The sequence below is a fragment of the Myotis daubentonii genome, chromosome 17 (assembly GCF_963259705.1).
Source record: "Myotis daubentonii chromosome 17, mMyoDau2.1, whole genome shotgun sequence".
NCBI lineage: Eukaryota > Metazoa > Chordata > Mammalia > Chiroptera > Vespertilionidae > Myotis > Myotis daubentonii.
The window spans coordinates 36,851,203-36,875,294 of NC_081856.1; the positions used below are offsets into that span (position 1 = coordinate 36,851,203).

Below are 24,092 nucleotides of genomic sequence, written 5' to 3' on the forward strand. Positions count from 1 at the left end.
GGCCTAGAGTTTCACTAGTATAAACCTCTGTTTGACCTTGTAAAGTTATAGAAAGACTTAGCAGGCTCATGCCAATTCTCAAATGTTTTCTTCTTTAGTCACAAGGCAATGCCCCAAAAGATTTTTATTCGGGCAGTTAACAATACAGATGAAGGAGAAAAATGTGTTCTAGAAACTGCTGGGGCTCCTAGGAAATCTAGTTACTTTGCAAGTATTCCTGTGGTCCAACAAGTCTCTTGGAGTTCTGGGGTGTATAATGTAACTCTAATGTTTCTAATTCAATTCTTTTGTCCACTAATGCTCATTCCCCACACCCTGTTGCTGTAAATTATGTTGGTGAGGTTTTTCCAGCTGAGAGCTCCTTTAGAGCTGAGAAAATATCTTCCATCTTTATATCCTATCTAATAAAAGAGAAAAATGGTAATTGGCGTACGACAATACCCTTTTCATTGGCTAATCAGGGCTATATGCAAATTAACTGCCAACTATGACTGGCAGTTAACTGCCAACTATGATTGGCAGTTAACTGCCAACTATGATTGGCAGTTAACTGTCAACTATGATTGACAGTTAACTGCCAACAAAGATTGGCAGTTAACTGCCAACAAGATGGCAGTTAATTTGCATATGTAGGCACAATGCAGGGAGGCGAAAGGGAAAGCAGGAAGAAGCCCCCTGCCACTGACAGTGATCGGAAACCCAGGGGGGAGCTAAGAGCTGGGGGGCAGGGCAAAGGCGGCCCTGGGGCCGCCTTTGCCCTGCCCCCCAGCCATGATCGGAGAATCAGGCGCCTTTGCCGCCCTGGCCAGTGATAGCAGGAAGTAGGGGTGGAGCCAGCGATGGGAGCTGGACACGGTCGAAGCTGGCAGTCCCGGGAGCTAGGGGTCCCTTGCCTGGGCCTAAAGCGGAGCCCACGATCGCGGGGCCGCTGCAGCTGCGGGTCCCCGCTGCCCGGGCCGGACACCTAGGCCAGAGGCCTCAGGCCTGGTCAAGGGGCCGATCCGGTGATTGGTGATCGGAGGGTGATGAGGGTCAACTCCTCTGGCCAAGGCATCAGGCCTGGGCGGGGGGCTGAGCCGGGGATTGGGGGGATATGATGGTCCCCTTGCCCAGGCCTGAAGCCTGGGTCAGAGGCATCAGGCTTGGGCAGGGGGTGGAGCAAGCGATCAGAGGGAGATGGGGGTCCCCTGCCCAGGCATGATTCCTGGGCCAGAGGCCTCAGGCCTGGGCGGGGGCCAGAGCCAGTGATCGGGGGGATATGGGAGTCCCCTGTCCAAGCCTGACACCTCTGTCAGAGGCGTCAGGCCTGGCCAAGGGGCCGATCCTGCGATTGGAGGGTGATGGGGGTCAACGCCTGAGGGCTCCCAGTATGTGAGAGGGGGCAGGCTGGGCTGAGGGACACTCCCCCCCCACACACACCCAGTGCACGAATTTCGTGCACCGGGCCCCTAGTCTATTATAATGAGCATTGGTGTTCGGCACATAGAAGCTGTCCAACTAAAGTTTCTGGAATTGAATGGAATAGAATGAGATTAATGAAAATAAAAGGGAAGCCAGTTAATGTGGAAGCAAGGCAGACAGCTGTTAAGACAATATCTTCAGGAAGTAGGTTACACAGATACAATATTAGATGTACGGTCTAAGTGAGTAAGGTCATTACTTGGACTGTCCAATTCAGAACCAAATGGATCAGTAGAAACAAAGAATTTAGAACAGATCCTGAATGGAGGTGAATCTCCTAAGCAAAAAGGACAAGAAAATAAAAGGGAAAAGAAAGATTTTTAGGAAATTATAATTAATTTTTTGCTTCTCTTCTTGATTCTCTAAATGGCGTAATATCTGTAATTGCTTATCTCAGGAACAAAAAGTATAATTTTATAGGAATATCTTTTGAAAAGTGTCTTGAATCTTTTGGATGAAGGTTTTTGGTAGACAGAATGCCGCCCCCCCAACCCCCCTCACAAAATGTCCATGCCCTAACCCCTGGACTTTGTGAATTCATTACATAGCAAAGGGTCTTTGCAGATGTGATTAGGTTATAGGAAGATTATACTAAATCATCTAGTATTGATAATAAATAAATAAGTAAAAATAATAAATGCCCATTTTCTTTTGACAGTGATGCAAGACAGCAATTTATTCAACTCTCTAAATCTGGGTAGAAAGATGGGAATATACAGTTGATAGAATAATCCTATATAATAAAAGTGTAATATGCAAATCGACTGAAAGGCCAAACAGTGGGATGACCACCCAGAAGACCATCGGGACCACGCTATGACACCCACTGGCACCAGGCCAGCCAAGGCAGGTGCAATGTGATTGGTTGGGGCCCAGCCATCGCCCCATGATCACCTCTTCAAGGGAAGCCTGGGTCCCAGGTGCCAGAGGGAAGCTGGTGCTGGCAGCTGGGGGAAGGAAGGCCTACTCTTGCATGAATTTCATACATCGGGCCTCTAGTATTAGATAATCTAGTATCTCGTATTGGGTAAATCTAATCACATGAGCCCTTAAAAGCAAAGAACTTGGCTGAAGTCAGAAAGATTCAAAAGTGTTGTTAAAGTCCCCTATTATGACTGTATTGTTGTCAATCTCTACCTTCTTCGGGTGAGGATAAAAAAAATAAGAAGATGTTATCTTTAGTTTGACTAAAACTCTGTTCTCTTGATCAACAGACTTGAGGCTTTGTTCTTTAAGACAGTTTGAGGCTGACCAGAACACAGTTGTCTTGAGGGCTTAATGATTAAGGGAGTGGGCTGCAATGTGTGCAAAGGAGGGATGGGGTGGAAAGGAGGCAAGTGAGTCATGATGCTAGTAGACTGGGTAGAGCTAGCTTGAAAGGAAAAAAGTCACATTAAAGAAATGAAGTGCCTGGGTGGTTACATAAAACAGCAAGTCGTGTGTGGGGCTTGGGCTGAGGACCGTGCTTCATCATGCTGCAGATGTACGTTCACAGTGAAATAAAGTTTCGTGGTGTCTAAGAGAGGAAATTATTTCCTTCCTTTGCTTTAAAAAAATACCTCAGAGATAGTTGCTTTAAAAATGGAATTGAATACTTCCTTAGGAGAAATGTTTTTAAACTGCATTATCTTATTTCTTGCCATGTGTATCTTCTTTTAAACTTATTAATATTGCATTCTGGTTTTAGTGTTGAATGTGACATCTCTAGTGTTTTATATTTTCATTTTTCAAAGCCAAAAATGAGTTTATGGCTGCTCTGCGTTATTTGGAACATTGTAACTCTCTTCTAGTTGAATTTGCTTCCGTGAGACCATTTATAGTTTATTGCCTCAGCAATCCTTGTCACAGGAAGAATTAATTTCTTTGAAAGGTTATGGTTTGAAAAGATTCAAAATGATTGCTGCCTTGGCTATTTTAGTGTAATCTAAATATACATGCCAAAAATATATTTTGCAAATTACGAGATTTACAGTCTTGGTCAGCCACCAAAAGACACTCTGGTATTAAGATTATTTAAAGTTTCTCATCTTGCCAAAGACATTAAGAGCATTTTATAAAATAATTCAAATTTTTGTTAACCCAGAATGAAACTAAATTAATGTTCTGCTTCAATTTTTAAAGATGCATATATAATGTCAAATGGCTGTGAATCTGTGCCATTTAAAGCACTCCTTAATCAGTTTTGCTAAAAACAGAATCCAAGGAAACAAGCACCACATAACTACTTCACAGGATTCTCACTCACATGGAGCTCCCTCTAAGGGCCAAATGAATTACTGCATCCGACAGCCTACCCAACACAGGACAGGGATGCCTATGCGTTCAGGCCTGTGATCAACACTTTATATGAACTTCCATTATCCTCACACAACATCTGGAAGTAGGTAGGTTCTATTACTCTCCTCACTCCGGAGATAAGAACACTGAGGCATAAACAAATAACCTGGTCTCACACAGCAGCACATACTGATATAAAGATTTAGACCTAGGGCACTACAATTCCTAACTCTCTAACTAATGTATTCTTAGCCATGGTATTAATATAAAGATTAAAGATTTCAGTGCACATAAACCAATAACATAAACATCAGGAATAAAGAAAGCATGTCCGTCGTCCAGAAAAAAATGTAGCAAAGTTTCCTGGGAAAAATGTAAATTATCATATATTTTATCTACCAGTTTCTCTCTTGGCATTTAACCTACATTATCTCTTTAGTCATTAAAATAACCCTATCAGATAAGCATAACTATCTATTATTAAATGAGAAACCTAAATGGAGAGAATAAATTAACTTGTCCAATGTTGTACAGTGACTAGTGGAAAAATTGGGGATTCGAATTCAAATCTCAGTTACTCCTAAACCCACGCTCTTTCCACTACAAACTGGGTGAGCTTTTGGTGTTCAAACTTTCTTCAGTACTCAGTCTTTCTCCTCATCCCCAGGCAGAATAAGATGTCTATGTCCTAATCCCTAGAACCTGTGAACACTTTACCTTACAAAGCAAAAGGGAGACTTTAGATGCAATGAAATTAAGGATCTTGTGATGGAGACTACCATGGATTATTTAGGTGGGCCTTATATAATCCTAAGGCTCACCACAACTCAAAATTGATCATTGCCTGAATGTAAAATCTAAAACTATAAAAACATCTAGGTTAATACATAGAAGAGAACATAATTGACCCTTGATTAGGCAAAGGTTTCTTAGATTCACCACAATAGCATGATCATTAGTTATAAATTATTACATTCCATACATTGAAGAATTGTTAAATAAGTATGCTGAGTGAAAGAAAGATAAAAATAGTACATATTATATGCTTCTATTTGTATAAAATTCTAGGAAATGCAAAATAATGGTAACAGAAAGCAGATCAGTAGGTGCCTGTGGATCAGGGAAGTATAGGAAGAAATCAAAATAAAAACCCAGATTAGAGAAATAAGGTTTCTGCATGGTACAATTACAATCACAGAAAGTCCTGCAAAGTATGAATAAAGAGCCCAGGTGAGCAGGCTGTCGAGGACCATACCTAGATTAGAGAAGTGCATTTAAGCCAAGAACCTGCAGCTTTGCCATGAGCAGAGGCAACATGTCTCTGGAAAAGGGAACAGCAAGGATTAAGACTCTGTGATAGGAAAGACCCTGTGCATCCTCAGGACTGAAAGAAGTCCTGGCCTATGGTCAACAGTCGGATTATAGAGTGACTGTATTCTGGGGGCAACGAGAGGTATGAAATGATTTCTAAGAAAAGGAAGGACATGACCTGGATTGCATTTGTGTGTGTTTTTTTCAATGGTCTTTTAAATATTTGAAATGATCACAAACTTACAGAAAAGCTGTAAATCCTTACTTTCTTGACTGCAAACTCCTATTTATGTTATGTTGGGCTTTGATGCACACAGGCAAATGAACCCCTTCAATGCAATACAGAATTAATAGTTAGCTCAACATATAATTATTTCTCCAAGAAGCTACGTGAGTTCTGGGACCTCACCTATCTTATTTACAGTTTCTCCTGGATGTTGTATAATACATAGATAAATATCAGATAAATAGTAAATATAGATAAGTATTAAATAAATATGAGTAAACATTAAATATATTAAAATTCAGGGTATTCTTTTGAAGTGGATATTGTTCCACATTTTAACTATGAAGATACTGAAGCTTAGAAAGGTTGTGTCCAAAGTCATGTAGCTAGTAAATGAAAAAAATCACAATGAAAACCCAAGTAGTTTTGGCTCCAAACACATGCTTTTTTGTTATTTCAAAAAGTTGGGCCAAGATTGGTAATTCCAGAGCCTAAGTTGATAGGCTACCCAGCAGGAGAAGTTATACAGAGTCACAGGTCGTCCTGGTTCCCTTCTCACACACTTTTGGGAAGACCATGGAAACTTAGATTTTATGCTCTCTTCTTCTCAATGACTTCATGGTCTCTCCCTAGGAGAGAACTTTTTCTAAGGTAGTATTACTAGTCTTTGCCTAGAAAATCAGGAAGATTGTGTTCTTTGGTACAAAATAGAAATTAACTAGGTCTGATTGACTAACTGGCAAACCTGATCAGTTTATAACTGTCTTAACATTGATCCATATGAGTCAAAATGCAGTTGCTTGATAGAATAGAAAAACTTGATAGGATAAACATTGACATGACTAAAGAGATTGCAGCTTCTCTGAGCAAATAAGTAGGGTTTTTCTTAAAATTTTGCATGTAGTTCATATGTGGAGCTCTTGTTTGCAATCCATGTCTTTCTGGTGTGGGATCCATTTCACTAGTGAGTGTGTGTGCTTGCCTACATCTAACCACTTAACTTCCTGGACCATGCACTAGCCCCAATCCTGCACAATTATGGATTTGGTGCCTTTCTCTTGTGATTCTACTTACCTCAGTAATATAACTTAAAAGAGTTGATCTCCTCATCACAAAACAGAGACTAAATAAATGCCTAGATTTTTTTCTTCCTTTTGTCAGTCTATTTCTGTAAATCAAAGGAGTAGTGACCATGGGTAACTTTGGAGAAGATTATTTTCTGGAAAAAAAATCTTGATTGCTTTGAATATTTTTTTCCTTTTTCATTGGTGTCAAGGACAGTATTAGACATATAATAACACATGCCCCTAGTATGTTGCATTTACACAGTTAGATGCTAAACAATCTTGCAAGACAATTACTTTGCAGCATGATTAGAGATGTGGAGAACATAGCATTTTGCTAACACCAGGAAAATAAGTAAGGTTACGATAAGGAGAAACGAGGGAGAGAGTTTTGGAGTAGGGGTAATAGTTTTCTTGGCACTGAGAGTAAAATCCTCTTTGGGCTCTCTAAGGAACAGCCTTTTAATTCACAGAGAGTGGAGGACTTTAGAGCAAAAGGAATGGAATCTCCAATTGGCCACTCAGTAACTGTTCAACTTTGCAGGAATTGTTCAACCTCTCCACCTCAATTTCTCATTTCTAAAATGGGTATAAAATGCCATGCAGTTCCATATGGCAGACAGTGGCAGCAAGTGATGGCAAGATTAGGTCTGGTTTTAACCAACACATGAAGATGCTGGCACAGTTCACCACAAGCTCGGGCTCTCATCACAGGTTAAGGTCAGAATCTGGCAGTCTAATGATACCAGCATCAAGGTCTCTACCAGCCTCCTGCAGGGATCTACAAAGGAAGCAGTTTCAATAGGGTTTTTAAGTAACCCTTCTGGGTAGAAGGGCAAAGCAAAGAGGCGTTGCAGGAGAAATACGTAAGGGCATACTAAACACTTTCTATTCTAGTAATAATTATAGCTAACATTTACTACGTTTTTGTCATGCCAGGCATTGTGCCAGGCACTTTACAATGTCATCTCTTTAATTCTCAATAACTCAAGAAAGTAATCCTGTTACATCTTCTGGTGGTGACCAGCTAGCTCTGCCAAGCTCTCTCCTGATCCCGTCCTCCCGCCCACCAGCATCATCAGGCTGTAACATATCAATCACTCCTAGTGCATTCTCCAGGTTGGCAGGGCTGAGTGTTCTGAAGCAGCCTAGAAAGATTTCCCACTGTGAGGGAGGCTGGAGTGAGACTCCGGCCGCTCTGTCTCCTCTTCTAAAAGGGGGATGGGAACCTGTTGCCTGTGCTGGGCTGGGATCCTGCAGAGCATCTGAGCATCAGGAGCCAGAGCATTTGGGCCTTGCTTTCGTCCTGACATTGTCTCAAAGTCCCTCCAGCTCTTCGATCATGATTAAGCATTGTAACTTATTTTTATTTTTTTAACATATAAAAACCCGAGACCTAGAGAAGTTATGTAACTTACCTAAAGTCACACTCCTAGTAAGTGGTAAATCTGAGATGAGACCCAGGTAATGTATTTAGATTCATAATTCTAAAGCTATATTGTTAAGAAAAAAATTAAAAGAGCAGTTATCCTAAAATGTAGATGTCCTAGATGTAGCTACAGGCTTTGCAACAATATTATGGTCTATTAAACACTTGAGCGATTGCCTATGCAAACTTTAAACCCAAAGCTAAAATTTTCATGTGCTGGCCTTTTTAAAACAGATTTCCCCCATAGTTTGGCCAATCCAAGAAATTCTGAGGATCTCTTCGGAAAGAGTTGGAATCAGGAGCTAATTAAAGAGGTTCAGGAGAAAGCAGTAGTTCAAGGCTATAAGAGGAGTAACTGCCCAAGGCCTCTCGATTAAGGTTGCCCTCCATTCATCTATTAGTCTGTTTATTTAGTTCATCTTACACTTCTATCCTAGTGCCTTGGGTGCTCCCAATAATTTCAGATATTCTTACATATATGTGTGCATGTGAGTGCACATGCTCCCACACGCACACTATAACTCTAGAAGTTAAAAGCAAGTGGAGGAGTTGACTTGTCTGCATAAATATTTGGAAAAAATACTGATAACTCATTTAAAGCTACATGTGAATAATAGAAGGCATAATTGTAGAGACCTTTTCAAGTAATTTGCAAAAATATATTACGTTTAAATTAACCTTATGGGTCAATGATTCCCACCACCTTTAGTGTTCAGTTCAATTCAATAAATATGTATTGCACATCAGTGTCATTAAACCAAACCACAAAGACTTAAGTGGGGAGGGGCTACTCATGTGGATATGCAGAGAAGAGCATTCCAGCCAAAAACACTGTAAGTTCACAGACCCAAAGGTGGGAGCATGCTTGGTATATTTGAGTGTGTGTGTGTGTGTGTGTGTGTGTGTGTGTGTGTATGTATGCATGCACCTGTGTGTTGGGAGTATGTGTAGGTGTAAAATTAGTATCACCTTTGGCTTTGTCCTAAGGGGCGAAAATTGATTATTTTACCTTAGTAATTTGAATTTTGCTACATTAAATGAACCATAAAATGTAAAACCTATTTACTGGAAATATTTTGAAATAGATACATGTTGAGATAATTCTTCTAGGAGGAATGGCAGAGGTTGAGAAGTGAAGGAATACCAAAGGGAGATGAGAGCCTGGGCACCGCAGGAACCTCTGGTGTCCTAATGGGTCAGTGATGGTTCTCAGCACCTGCTGCCCTCAGCTGTCAGCACAGCCCTCTCCTATAGCCACCTGCAGACCAGGGCCCATCAGGGGTTGGGGCACCGCCCTCTATCACCCACAGAGCAGGGCTGATCAGGGGGTTGGGGCGCCGCCACTCTCACACTCAGGGCAGGGCAGATGGGGAGGTTATGGCTCTACCCCGTCACACACAGAGCAGTGCCCGTGGGGGGAGCGGGGGTTGGGGCGCCGCACCCTGTCACACACAGAGCCGCAGGGCAATCAGGGGGTTGGGGAGCTCCCCTCTATCAGGCACAGAGCAGGGCTGATCAGGGGGTTGGGGCGCCTTCCCCTGTCACGAACAGAGCAGGGTGGATAGGGAGGTTGTGGCCCCGCCCCCTGTTACACACAGAGCTGCAGGGTGATCAGGGGGTTTGGGCGCTGCCCCCTGTCACGCTGATTCCGGTGCCAGGAGGCCTCGCGGCTCCGCTGATCCTGGTGCTGGGAGGCATATTACCCTTTTACTATATAGGGTAGAGGCCTGGTGCATGGGTGGATGCCGGCTGGTTTGCCCTGAAGGGTGTCCTGGATCAGGGTGGGGGTCCCAACTGGGGTGCTTGGCCAGCCTGGGTGAGGGGATGATGGCTGTTTGCAGCTGGTCACACACCCTTCAGGGTGGGGGTCCCCACTGGGGTGCCTGGCCAGTCTGGGTGAGGGGCTGAGGGCTATTTTCAGGCTGGGGGTGACTGAAGCTCCCAACCGCTCCTTTTTTTCTTTTTTAATTCTGGGCCAGCTTTAGCTCTGAGGCTTGGCTCCAGCTCTTAGGCCTCCGCTAATGAAAGTAGGTTTCTGGCCTTTGCTTACAATGTTGCGGTCCTGCTGGTTGAAGCCCGGCGGACTAAAGCAGGTTTCTGGAATTTTGTTTAGCTTCTATATTTGTTACATAGTTGCTTAGAGTTGCAGCTCAGAGGCCTGCAGCGCAGGCAGGGAACGTTGGAGTCCTCCGTCACTGAAGCAAGCAAGCCTCATGTTAGTTTCAAGCTGCCTGGCTGCCGGCCGCCATCTTGGCTGGCAGTTAATTTGCATATTGCCCTGATTAGCCAATGGGAAGGGTAGCGGTCATACGCCAATTACCATGTTTCTCTTTTATTAGATAGGATGTTTTATCTTTGAATCTCACTGATCACTGAGCAGATATTTTTTACTTTGAGATTAACAAATCTCCAAGGCCTCTCAAGGGGCAAAGAGTTGCAGAGAAATGTCTATGAAAGTTTGCTTGCAGTTGGCATTTGTAAGTCTTTATTTCACATGTAACCTCAAGAAACTGGAAGGCAAGGCACCACTTCCTCTAGGCAGCCTCCTCCCTCCTTCAGGGTGAGTTAGATGCCTCCTTCCCTGCTCTGAGAATTCCCCTATCAGCGCCCTCATCACACTGTGGCCTCTGATTATGTGGTTACTTTTCTGTCTTCCCCAATAATTATAACTTATAAAAAAAGAGAGTTTGACTTTTTTAGGGTTTTTTTTGTATTCACAACATGTAATAGGTAGGGAATACCTGGTTGCTGAATGAAAGAGAAAACAGCATGAGGTTTGTTCCTATCCTATAGGCCTAAATTCATACATAAGAAGTGGTCTTTAAATTCCCTTATCCAGAGATCTATGGAGAATATCAGACAATCAGACAGAAAAAAAAATTCACGAGACACAATTATATAGAGAGACTGGTTGAGAAAGCTCTTAACATGCTTGGAGTCCTCAAGAAGAACAGGCAAGAGATGGCAACATGGGCTTAATGTGATGGAAAATGAAGGGGAAATGTATAAGTAAATACATATGCAGGAGCAACAAAAACATATATGACCATGTCCCAAGTCTAGTGATCTTGAAAGGCGGGACCATGAAATGAGTCAGAAAGCACAGACTTCAGTCCCCTTTCTCATTCCATGCTGTTACTCTCTTCTCTCATGAGATACACAAAGGCAAGTTGACCTTCCCAAGCATCTAACTCCCCACTGGATTTAAGTAAAGTCCTTTCTAACCCTAACTTCAAAAAAAACTTTTCACTGTTAGAAGTCAGTCTTTGATATTTCTGTCGATAATCCAGAAGGGGGCAGCATTTATTCACAGTAGGGAAACCAAGAAAAAGTTTTTACTTGAGCTGGTCTTCAAAGCAGGAACAGTTGGGAAGGTGGATAAAAGGGACACAAACTCTTTCTTGAAAAGGTGTGAGTACATAAGCATGCCAGGAATAGGAAAGTGAGTGGAAGCCTGGTATCTACTTAGCTGTGCGTGCATTTAGTCAAATAGCTCCGTGAGGAAGAGATCAGTCCCTCTTGTTCATTCACCATTAAATCCCTGATGCTGAGTAGCTGCTGGGACATGGTAGTTGCTTAATAAATGAATGCTGATCAAGAATGGTGATGAAATGGGTTCCCAGGGTGGGTCTCAGGCATAGGTGTGAATAAGGCAAATCTGTCTTTGGAGCTTCTCTCATACCCTTTTCTAGGGTTCATCCCTCCTTCCATGAATTTAACAGAGCTCTGTGCACCTGCAGCTCTACTCACCCCTGAAGTCCTCTTCTTTACAATTATTGTTTCACCCACCCACTTACTCAACAAATACTATATTAAACACCTGATATATATATACATATACCAGATTTTTCTGTGACTTCCCTACCCTGACAAAATACATGCTAATTATCCTTATGCTTAAAGATCTAATAGTTCCGAAGAATAAGCATGCCAGGGAGCAGGGTCGGGGCTAGGATTAATCCCGTATTTTGGTATGTGCCAGGAGATGGACTTTATAGCACAGAAAAGTGAACATCTAATAACATCAGGTAGAGAAAGCGATAATTTGGGGCAAGAGGACCTGTCTAGCTCCTCCGAAATGTCCCCACCTATGTGACTCCGGAAGAGTAGCCTCGCGTGCTTAGTCCCAAACTGAGCCAGCAGGAGGCGCCGAGGGACGGGAGACACTAGCTATTCCTCCTGCTTTCTGTGTTTCTAGGAGCAAGTGGAGCCCGGGGGTTGCTGTTTCCCAAGGCGGCTGATTAGCTGCAGAGCACGGTTTAGAAGTGGTTCTCCGTGCTCCCTGTCCAGTGCTCTTTCTAAATGTCTGCTACACTTTTTTTTTTTTTTAAATCTCATTCCCACCAACACACTGCCTATTACGTTGTTTTAAAAACAGACTTTATGGGTCAGCTTTAGCTCAAGCGGTTACTTCGGATTCTGCTTGTTGCAGACACATAAAAACAGACTTTAATTTTTAGAGCAGTTTTAGGTGAACAGAAAAATTGAACTTAACTAGATCTTTGACGAATCATGTCTTTGGTGTCACATCAAAAAAGTCATGATCAAACCCAAGATCATCCAGATTTTCTTCTATTAACATTATTTTCTAGGAATTTTACAGTTTTGCATTTTACAATTTTGCATTTTACATTTAGGTCTATGATCCATTTTTGGTTATTTTTTTTTTTTTGCATTTTATTTGAAGGATGGGCCAGCCACTAATGTAAATGGTATTTTGTTTTTAATTTCAAATTCCATGTGTCCATTGCTGGCTCAGGTCAAAGCGACTGACTTTTGTATATTAACTTTGTATCCTACAATCTTGCTATAGTTACTCATTAATTCCAGAAGTTTCTTTGTTAGTTCTTTTGAATTTTCTACCTGGACAATCAAGTCACCTGCAAGCAACAAGTTTTATTTCTTCTTTTCCAATCTTTATACATTTCATTTCATTTTTTATCTTAATGCCTTAGCTGGGACTTCCAGTACAATGTTAAAGAAGCAGTGAGTGGGGTCATCCTTGCTTCCTTCCTAATCTTAGAGGGACATCTTCTAGTTTGCTGCCATTAAATATGATGTTTGCCGTAGGTTTTTATCAAGTTTTTTTTTTTATGTTCTTTCTCAAGTTGAGGAAGTTCGCCTTCTATTTATATTTTTCTAAGAGTTTTTTTTTAATCACAAATGTGTATTAGATTTTTGCAAATGCTTTTTCTGTACCTATTATGATCATTTGATTTTTCTCTTTAGCCTATTGAGACAATGGATTACATGAATTGATTTTTCAAGTGTTGAACCAGCCTTGCATTTGTGGAATAAACCCCACTTGGTCAGAGTATATAATTCTTTTTATGCATTATTGGATTTGATTTGCTAGACTGTTTTTAGACTGACTACCAGGCTCTCCCAGGCATCTATTTTCTCTTCCTCCAACCCCAGATTAATAATCCTGTGCCAGATATTCCTCTAAAAGCCCTGTGCTGCCAATCTGCAGGAATGTGGAAGCCCATCAGCTCAGGAGTTAAGCCTGATTTTGAATCCTGCTCTGCTGCTTCTCAACTACATAAACCCAAGCCAGCCGTGCACCCTCCTGAGCACATGCAGTCAGTTATTTATCATGTAAACACTAAGGCCATCCAGAAATGGCATTTAAGAGCAGCTTCTCAATTTTTCATTAGATCAATAACTTGCTTTATTTCTGTTGAGCTTATTAAATGCACTATGTGAAGGTACTTCTTTTTTTCTCTCGTTTTTGCTATCCTGAGATTGCATTTCCCAATAAAGCATCATCAATCAAGACTTGCCATGCATTCTGTGTTCTAGAAAACTTGAACCATGGTGGTCATTTAAAATAGCATTATTATTAAGGACATTGTTACAGCATTACTTCTTTTCATTCATTTCCTGTTTGAAGTTGCCGACCACTGGACTAGACAGTCCTTAAAGGAGGACTGTCCTAAGGCTATCCTAAGGGAATGATTTTATTTAGGTGAAATCAGGTTTAAAAATGACACCAAATACAGCTCAGAGGAAGAACATGCACCCCAAAAGGGCAATGTGATGATTAAAGGTTTGTTTGTAAGGATAGAATAGCTGCCCCTTCTGTCTCAGGAATGCCCCTGCTTTTTTTAGCAACTATCTGATTGTTGCTAATACTCCCAGCTGAGGGCCCATTAAAAGCCTCCTTTAAGGACTGTCTAGTCCAGTGGTCGGCAAACTGGGCTCGCGAGCCACATGCGGCTCTTTGGCCCTTTGAGTGCGGCTCTTCCACAAAATACCACGTGCGGGTGCATATGTACAGTGCGATCGAAACTTCGTGGCCCATGTGCAGAAGTTGATATTTTGTGGAAGAGCCACACTCAAAGGGCCAAAGAGCCGCATGTGGCTCGCGAGCCCAGTTTGCCGACCACTGGCTCTAGTCCTATGGTTGCTTGAGGTGGGTGCCTGGTCAAAAATATACACTCACAAGCACACACACTCACACGTACACACCATGCATAGCTTATAGCAGTCTCTCTATTTCACATTTCCCAAAGTCCAAGCCCATGGTTCCTTGATTTTTCTCTTTACAGAACTTTTCATAAAAGAAAGACCTCTTTGTCACAAAAATATAGGAATTACATAATCTCAGAGTAAATGGCCTTCATTTCAAGTAAATAAATTGAGCCCTAAGAAAAAGTCCCTACGCGACCCTTATTTTTCACCTTTTACCTCATACCCGTGAACTTTTGTCACAGACCTGGGTTTGGAAACCACTGGCGGAGGGACAGCTCAGTTAATGAGCTAAGGAGAGAACTGGGAAAGGCTGACTCACCCACAAGGTGAGCAATGTTCCAGGGTAGACAAACACCAGGAAATACTCAATTGAGAAGAGGACAGTTTAGGACCAACCTCAATATTTTAAGTGGTTAAGACCACAGTGAATTTACTAGACGCTGTGCAGTCAAGCAGAGAGCAGAGTACTGGTCAAGGCACCCAGGCCTCCTCCCTTTCCTCTCACAGAGGTCATCCTTAACAAACAAAATGGAAGACTCAATTTTTAAATTATGTTTATGATTAGTATTTCAATATAATTTTTCTCTAAGTATATGATGGCACTATGGCCAGTGCCATAGAGCACTGAGTGAGATGAACCACGAAGGTGTGTCTGTTTGTTTTGAGAGCATGACCCTCTTCAGTGACACTGTGGCCCTGGCAGAGTGTGACATTCTCAGTGTTAGGGTATCACCCAGAGCAGGACTAGACACAGTCCCTGCCCCTGAAGTCCAACTTTCCACATCTATATATACACAGCACCATAGTATTAAAGACACAGGGCCTACCAAAGGGTTAGTTTTTTATTTGATTTTTCTGTCTGCTTTAATTCCCTAATTGAAGGAAAGAAAGGAAGGAAAGAGGATGGGAGGAGGGAGAAAAAGAGGGAGGGAGAGAAGGAAAAGGAGGGAGGCAGTGAAGGAGGGAGGGAGAGAAGGAGGGAGGGAAATCTGAAAGCAATGGCAGTGGTTCCCAGAAAGAAGGGCAATGGCTGCTGGGAGATTTATGGGAAGTGAGAGCCCTGATCCTGCCCAGCTTGTCCGGGAATTCTTCCTGCTGGAGGGTGATTTGTTAACTGCTGCCTGGTCAGCCTTTCCAGGGAGTCAGTTTTGGACTCTAATCCTCACATTTAGAATCAAAAAGCCAAGCCAAGGTTGTTTTCCAGGAATAAGGGTTTTATAGAACAAGGCTGCTTCGTGCATTGTGTGGTAATTGGTAAATATTCCACTTCATATTTAAGAATAGAGTCAGGACAGAGAGAAAGTGGTAATATTACCAGAGCTTGAAAAGCACTAACTTGAAAAACAAGTCCTTTCTCTCCAACATAGGCATGGCCCCATGTGACAGTGGGCATGATGTGGGCAAGCACTGCACCCTCTGAACTCCTGAAGTCAGGATAGCCTTCCACTGGTGATTCAGAGTAAATGTCATGATGCCAATGGTTCTGTGTAGTGAGCTACCTTTAAGTTAGGAAACAGTAATAGCAACAATAAAATAGCATGGATTGAACTCCTCCCACACCAGCCACTGCCCTCAACAGTGATTTCACGTTTAGTCCTCCCAATACCCCAGAAAGTTAGCTATTATAGTTATGTCCATTCTAAAGATGAAACTATGTCTCAAAAACTTTAAGTAACGTATTCAAAGTTAATTAGATAACAAAGGTGGCACCGGGGTTTGAGCCCAAATGGTCTGACACAGAGCCCCATTCCTTACGATCATTAGTATTTCCTCACATTCTTATAGCTGTTTTTCTTGCTACATGGGAAATGGATCAAACATCTTTTCAGTCATTCTGCATTTTAAGGTCAGATCAATATAAATGTATATCCCAATGTGTGACCTTAGAAAATGCACTGAATTTTTTTTTATATTTGTCAAATGGAGATAACACCAATTTTCAAGATTACTGTGAAAGCGAGAGGTCATACGTGGTAACCACTGAGTACATGGAAAGCACGATGTAAGGCAGACTGCCAGGGTGAGAAAGGGAGAACCTCAGAGAAACAGAAGCACAGAGCCTGGCACTCAGGACAGATTCTCCAGGGCAAGGGGTGACTGGGGGTAGGTCATCTTCAGAAAAACTGAAGGAAGTACTTTCCCTTTAGGCAACTCAGTCAAAAAAAGGAAACCTTAAGTATGCTTACAAAATAAGAAGAGATTTCAGCTAATAATGTAAAAAATAAAAATCACAACAAACACAAACAAGAAAAGAAAATCAGTAGAGCCTGTATAAAGAAAAGAAAGCAAAACCCAGACTATTACTAGACTATGCTCTGAGCCATGCCAAGCTAAATTAGTTCCCATAGTAAAGGAGGAGTGGAGGCTTACAGCAGAACCTGCCTGTCATATGTAATGCAATATCCATAGAGGTAGTTTAAACCCCACGTGAAGCGGACAGTCCTCATCCTATGTTGTGAAGGAGTCATTTCTGTGGCCCTCTTGTTGTCTCAATGAAGCTCTAGGTTAAAGAATCACTCTAGCAGAACCCTGGACGGAGTGGACACCCACAGGCTATTGCCGTCAATAATCTGGAGTGCAGAGTGGGAACAAGAAGATAACAGACCTTAGAGGTGAGCACGGTGACCACGTCTCCAGCCTTCTTATGTTCTGCTGTCTTTAAGGAATGTAGTTTCCCAGTCCAGTAGAGTTTCACAGCCCTTCCACTGTGGAAACACGGAATATCTATGATGAAAAGAGTGGGGAAAATTAGGACAGGAGAGTGAGTGTAAAGGATGGCACACATAGCAAAAGCACAATGTAAATAGCCTGAGGGGGACCTGCTGTAATATGAGCAGAAATCTCCATGAGCATTTTGCTACCATCAGTCAGTAGGATTCTCCCATTCTGTAGGTCCCTGTCTTCACAGTGCACTGTATGAAAAGGGATAATTCATGAAAATAAGACCTATTCTTTGCTAGTTTGCTTTGTGTACATAAAGCGTGCAGGCGAGAGGTTAAATTTAAAACATTCAACCAATTAAACTTGTAGTTGTGAGATTTACTTAATTGCAGTCTACTCAAACAAAATTAAAATTCATATAATATTTTTGGAAGGAAAATTACTGCACTCCCAGCCATTTTGGAGAGACCCTTCAAAAATTTATTCCTCAAATGTTACTATATCTTTCAGAAATTGGCATTGAAGACTGCTATTAGAGTGAAAAAAACAAAAACAGAAAACAAAAACATGACTGACTGTATTCCTCATTCTATACTGGGCCATGGTGTTTTAATCTGCTATTATGACTTTAATACCCAAAGACATTCAATGAGTACTTGATAAATAATTGGAAGAATTTTCTAAGATGTTTAAAATGACATTTCATAATTACGACCAAGGGTTTAAGACCAACCAAACAGACCTGACTAATTCACTATCTGTGTCTTTGAGCAAGTTTTTAAACCCCCCTAAGCCTCATATTTTTCATTTTTAAAATGTTAATATACGTATATTTACCTCTTCCATTGGGTGGTCATTTAGATTAATGAGATAATCCATATAAAACTTTTGGGCCAGAACCATGCTCAGAGTTAGTGCTAAAAAATGTTAATTACTGGCACGTTATGCCTCATCTTAGGCAAATAAAGTACACAATTCTTTAATCTGCCTCTTTGGCCATACAAGTCATATATTAAGACTTTTTTGGTAGTATCAAGCATTTTGTCACTGGAAAGTGACACATTTTTTTGGTGGAAACTTGTAAGACTTGTCAACAAACAAACGAATAAAAGTATTTCAGAATTTGACTTGTTCATGGCTTCATGGTAGATTATGGGTAGCTGGAGAGGAAGTGGATTCAACAGCAGAGGGCAGAGTATAGAGACTTGGAGGATGAGAAGAATTCACTCCTAAGAAAAAAAAAAAAGAAATTTTCTGATGCTGAGCCTCAGACCATTTCTGACGGGCACCGTTGAAAAGGTACACATTTCAGAGCCAGGTCATTCAGTTACATGGGAAAATAAGGATACCCCTCTACCCTCTACTTTTTTTTTTAAGAAAGAAGATGGAAATAAGAGAAAAAAGCAATATATGTATGTATATATATTTCACTATACACAGAATAGAGCAGATCAAGGTAGGGCTGTCAGGGGCAGTGTGGTATAGTGGACAGAACATGAGCTTTTATAAGAGGATGGATCTAAATTTTGTTTTCTAGCTCAGTTGTTTGCCACCTAGGCTAAGTACACTACTTAACAATTTGTGCCTCTCTTGCTTCATCTCTGTAATGGTAATAAAAATTGTAATTATGTCATAGGGTTGCTGTGGGGATATAATGAAACAACATCCATTTTCTGGTTTAGAAAACATAGTTGGAAAATACTTCTTTCACACTCTGCAGGTGAGGAAAGTATAAAAATGCTTGCAGAAGCATTGTTTCTTGCATCTGCTTACTCATTTCCTCCATAAACATTCCTGGTAATAGTGGGAGAGTCCATTTAGCTAAGCCGGAACTACATTTCCCAGAATCCACCTTTTCTTCATGTGATCAGTTCAAGCCCAGGCATGGGAGGCAGATGTGAAGCCCCAGCTCCTGCTGCTGAGAAGGTTGGTTCTGGGAAAGGCACCGCTGAAGCTCCTGCCTGTTGGCACTGACCCTCTGGCTTCCTGGCTGGATGGTAGCAACAGCCAGACCCTCAGCTCCCCCAGATCCTACTGCATCTCCTGCTCTGGGTTCTCCAACTCCTGGTCCAGGTGTGTGTTTAGCTCCATGACAAAGGGGCACCAGCTTCTTGTAAAGAAAACCCTCATCATCAAAGTTGGAAACCCATCATCAAAGGCGATAAGAAACCCATCAGGATTCTGGTTTGTTTTCTTTTCCTCTGCTCCACAACCACCTTCTCTTCCCAACCACCCACCTGTGCACATCAGGTTCCAGCTCTAGACTCAGAAATGAAACATCAAAAACTGTTTCTCCTACTTCCATGATAGTATGAGGTCAAGTCCTTGTGATAAGTTCATATATCAGAGTAGAACCATATATACATTCTGGTGGTTCTACTCTGATAAGAGCCTTAACTGATAGAATGGGATCTCTATATGCCAGGAACTATGTTCTGGGCTGAAGAAACAGATGAATAAGGTATAGTCCCTACATTCACAAAAATCACAGTTCTACAGTTCTTAAAAGAGAAGTCAGCCATCACTCATCATAAAAGAAATTATAAGTTTCTATGGATTTACCTAATCTAATCACTTCATATAAATGGAATCATAATATGTGACCTATTGTATCTTTTTTTCCACTTTGCATGTTTTCTAGGTTTATCCACGATGTAGGACATATCAGTACTTCACTCTTTTCTATGCTAAATAATATTTAAATTGTATTGATATATCACATTTTGTTTATTCATTCATCTGTTGTTTCTTAAAAATTTTTTTATTGATTTCAGAGAGGAAGGGAAGGAGGGAGGGAGGGAGGGAGGGAGAGAGAGAGAGAGAGAGAGAGAGAGAGAGAGAGAGAGAGAGATCATTGATGAGAATCATTGATTGGCTGCCTCCTGCACACTCCCTTCTGGGGATCAAGCCCACAACCTGGGCATGTGCCCTTGACCGGAATCCAACCTGGGACCCTTCAGTCCACAGGTCGACGCTCTATCCACTAAGCCAAATCAGCTAGGGCTATTCATTCATCTGTCGATGGACATTTGAGTTGTTTTCACTTTTTGAAACTACATAGTTACAACTAGATAGTGATGACTGCACATTGTGAACATACTAAATGACAATTATTTAAAATAATTTTTATAATATATGAATTTCACTTCAGTAAATTTTTTAAAAGTTTATAAAGTTCTTTTCTTTAGTTAAAAAAATTAACATTGCCTATAATTGTTGAGAATGGAACTGAAGAAACTCCATTGGAGTTTATGGGTACCAAACTGGTAAAAAAAAAAAAGTGTACTCATTAAACTAGATATTTTCAGTGATAAGATCAGATGCTTTCTACATTTGACTACAGTCTGCTTCGTATATTATTCTTTGCTATTTTTCTACAAGCCTGCCATTGATTGGCTTCTCGACATGCACATAAAATCAATTAACAGTCAGCCTCTGAGAATAATTCTCTTAATAGGTTACTGCTTTCCCCTGTTAGCCAACAGGGAAACATTTCTTTCCACACTGGCCCATACTTATTTGGAAAGGCATTTGGTAACACTTATGAGCCTGCACATGCCAGTAATTAGATATCAATAGAATTTCTATGTTCTATCCTTTGTATACAAGGAACATATAGCCAAAATTTCCAGTCTTCTCACAATTTTCTGAACTGAGTAATTTTTATCTTTTTATTATGGGTTTACTTTAGAGACATCAGATAAAAGCCCACCACGTCTGCCTCCAAACTTCCCCTAATGTGTGGACAATATGAATATATGTCGAGATTGAGGATATGCCAGGCCAGTTCTCTTTTCCTCGTATTTTAGTAGTTACAATGAAGAACCATTAGTTACTGAACTCTTCATTTAAGTGTAACTTTTCCTCCAACTGCTAATTTAGCTTTCTTTTTTGTTGTTTTACTTCTTTTTGACTCCACAGATCTAATCTGAGCATCATTGCCTTGTAGAAATTCCTGACCCCATCTTCTTCCACAGCCCTTCTCCTGCACTAAACTCCAGCCGCACTGGCTTCCCTTTAGCTTCTGGGACAGATAAAACTCAGGTCCATCTCAGGACCTTTACACTTATCGCTCCTTCTGCTTAAATATTCATTCTTTTTCAACAATGTTATGTGGCTGCCCTTTCTTCATCATCTGAGTTTCAAATCATCCTGTGCCTTTTCACAACGGGCTTCCCTAGCTTTAGCATTACCCTGTTTATTGTTTATTTTCTGTATCCCCTCCCTAGATCATATTTGATCCATAACATAGGGCAGTGATGGCGAACCTATGACACGCGTGTCAGAGGTGACATGCGAACTCATTTTTTGGGTTGATTTTTCTTTGTTAAATGGCATTTAAATATATAAAATAAATATCAAAAATATAAGTCTTTGTTTTACTATGGTTGCAAATACCAAAAAATTTCTATATGTGACATGGCACATAGTTAAGTTAGGGTTTTCAAAATGCTGACACTCCGAGCTCAAAAGCTTCGCCATCACTGACATAGGGACTCTGCCTGTAAAGGTCAGAGCTGTTTCCCCAGAGTTTGGAATAATGCTGGAGGAGACAGTAGAGGCACCATTAATATCTTGGTTGACTGACTAAGAAACTATAAGCACTAATCATGTGTTTCATGGTGACACCATTCCTTGTAACAGTGGATGCTGGAAAGTATCAGGTAAGTAACTATGCACATATGTAAGTATGCATGTAGTATTTTGCTTAGAATTTTTTGGGGGGAGAGAGGAGCAAGTTATAAGTTCAGTTTCAATATATTGATTTTGAAGTGATATCAGATAGACAATTTTGTATATTTGATTGGACTTAAGAATCAAGTGGCCTACAGATCAATTCAGGAGACATCTGCTTCTCGGTGGTTATTAAAGGTAGACATGGATAAGATCATGCAGGAATATCAAGAAGAATAAGAAGAGAGGAATGAAAGTCAGAATGGATAACACTGGAAGGGGCCAGAACAGAGCGGTCAGTGCGGGAGGAAGGTAACAAGCAAGTGTGGCTCCTGTAGAAGGACGTTGCTATGGGGTGAATGTTAGTGTCTTCCATGTGCTGAAGTCCCACTCCCCAATGTGATGGCATTTGGAGGTGGGGAAATAATTAGGTAATTACCTCCTTTGGGAGTAATTAGGTTTAAATGGGGTCATGAGGGGGAAGCTCCTATGGTAGGATTAGTGCCTTGTAACAAGAGGAAGAGGCACTATAGCTTTCTCTCTTCTCTCTCTCTCTCTCTCTCTCTCTCTCTCTCTCTCTCTCTCTCTCTCTCTCTCTCTCTCTCCTCGGTTACATAAAGAGGTTGTGTGGGCACACGACCCGATAGTTGTCATCTGGAACCGAACCTGCTGCTATTGTGATCTTAGACTCCCAGCCTCCAGGGCTGAGAGAAATTTCTGTTGTTCCAGCTTCTCAGTCTGTGGTCCTTCATCAGAGCAGGCCCAGTGGCCTGAGACAAGACTGTTTCAAGTAGAAGAGAATTGTGCGATGTGTCAGGTGCTTCTGAGCCTGAAGTAAGACAGGGACTGAAAGGTACCCACTGAGTTTGGTCATGGGGAAGTTGCTGATAACCTTTGTTACTGTTGTTTTCCTGAAATGATGAGGTCAGAATCTAGACTGGGGAGTAAGAGATCAAGAACATAAGGACTATGAGTACTGGTGACTTGCATACACAGACAAGACTGGTTTTTGCTACATGTGACCTTGGGCAAACCTCATACATTTTCTAAACTTTATCTTTATAATCTGTAACTTGAGCAGCTTAAACTTATCTTGAAGATATGTTGTGAGGATTGAATGATATGTCGTAGAAAAATACTTAGAACACCATGAATACTCTATAAATACAGATTCCTTTCCCTTCTCCCACTTGAGAGATTTTAAAATAAATCTGTTGATCAGAATCAAACATATGGCTCTAAGCAAGGACTATATGGGAAGTTCTGCTAATTGTATGATAAAATACTATATAAACACAGTAATTTCCACATAACTATAGACATTGTATAGGAATTATAAATGTGTGTGTATATATACTATATATAACATATAAATTCTATATATAACCCCCTGCACAGTTGAAAATCCACATGTATTTTGACTCCCCAAAGACTTAACTTCAGTCCACAGGGGATTGGTTCCAAGAACCCCATGGATACCAAAATCTGAGGATGCTCAAGTCCCTAATATAAATCGATGTAGAACAATGCCTGCAGTTGGACCTCTATGTCTGTGGATTCCCAACTGTGGATCAGGAATACTGTTTTCAATTGGTGGTTGATTGAACCTATGGATGTAAAACCCCAAAATAAAGAAGTCTGACTGTATATTTATTGAAATAAGTTCAGGTATAAGTGGACTCAGATAGTTCCTTACTTATTATGCTTCCTACAGGAACCATTTTACATGTTTCTTTATTGAATCTCTCTCATCAGACTGCATTTCTTCACTGGTAAAGGATTGCAGTGAGCTTGTACCTTTCAAAATGTCCATCATCACTTCCAGTTTATAACACCAGTTCAGACCTGCTGTAGTCACTGCAAATTTAGATGTTCACTTTAGATTCCAGCTCTAGGAATCTGAGCACAAATGACTAGATACTCTGTTGTTTCCAATATCTTGTTTTGACTACAACCTCTGAGTGCTCCAGGCACATGCCAACCACTTAAAAAACTGTAGCCTCTTGGCAGTTTTCATTTCATGCCCTCTCAGTTCAGATGCTCCTCCTCTGAGTGTAGCAGACATGTGTCATATGGGGCACTTGCCTACCAACTCCTCTTTCCTTGTAGGGAGAAACCAAAGTTACCATGTCTCTTTTCTTTGGAGCACCAGTAGCCAGAGCAGGAGCAAATGTCTCAGGCCCAATCAACCAGAGGTCCCAACATGGGACTGTGAATCTTTAGCAAGAAACACAATGACATGAGGGCCATGTAGATTCTTTCATAGCAGCAGCACTAGCAGCTGCAGCAGCAGCAGCACTAGACCAGCCTGTTGCTAAAAGACCTGGTTTCCTCCCTCTTGGCATAGAAGTGATTTGATTCATACCCAGTCTCTATGGCTGGTTCTCTGTCCTTGCATGGATTCTGTGACCTCCTGTTATCCTTGAAAATTTATAAATATATATATATATTTCTTTTTCTTTTTCCCCTTAACATTAGCCAGTTAGTTTTTGTTACCTGCAACCAAAACATTCCT

General features: G+C 41.2%; 1 long non-coding RNA gene across 2 annotated transcripts in view; it reads right to left on the minus strand.

Moving 5' to 3' along the window:
* The window catches only part of LOC132219980 (uncharacterized), a 295,739-nt gene that overhangs the window by 114,795 nt on the left and 156,852 nt on the right, over positions 1–24,092 (minus strand). For both annotated transcript variants that reach the window (XR_009449653.1, XR_009449652.1), the window contains one exon: positions 16,848–16,947. This is a non-coding gene — a long non-coding RNA (uncharacterized LOC132219980). The remainder of the gene's footprint in view (positions 1–16,847; positions 16,948–24,092) is intronic.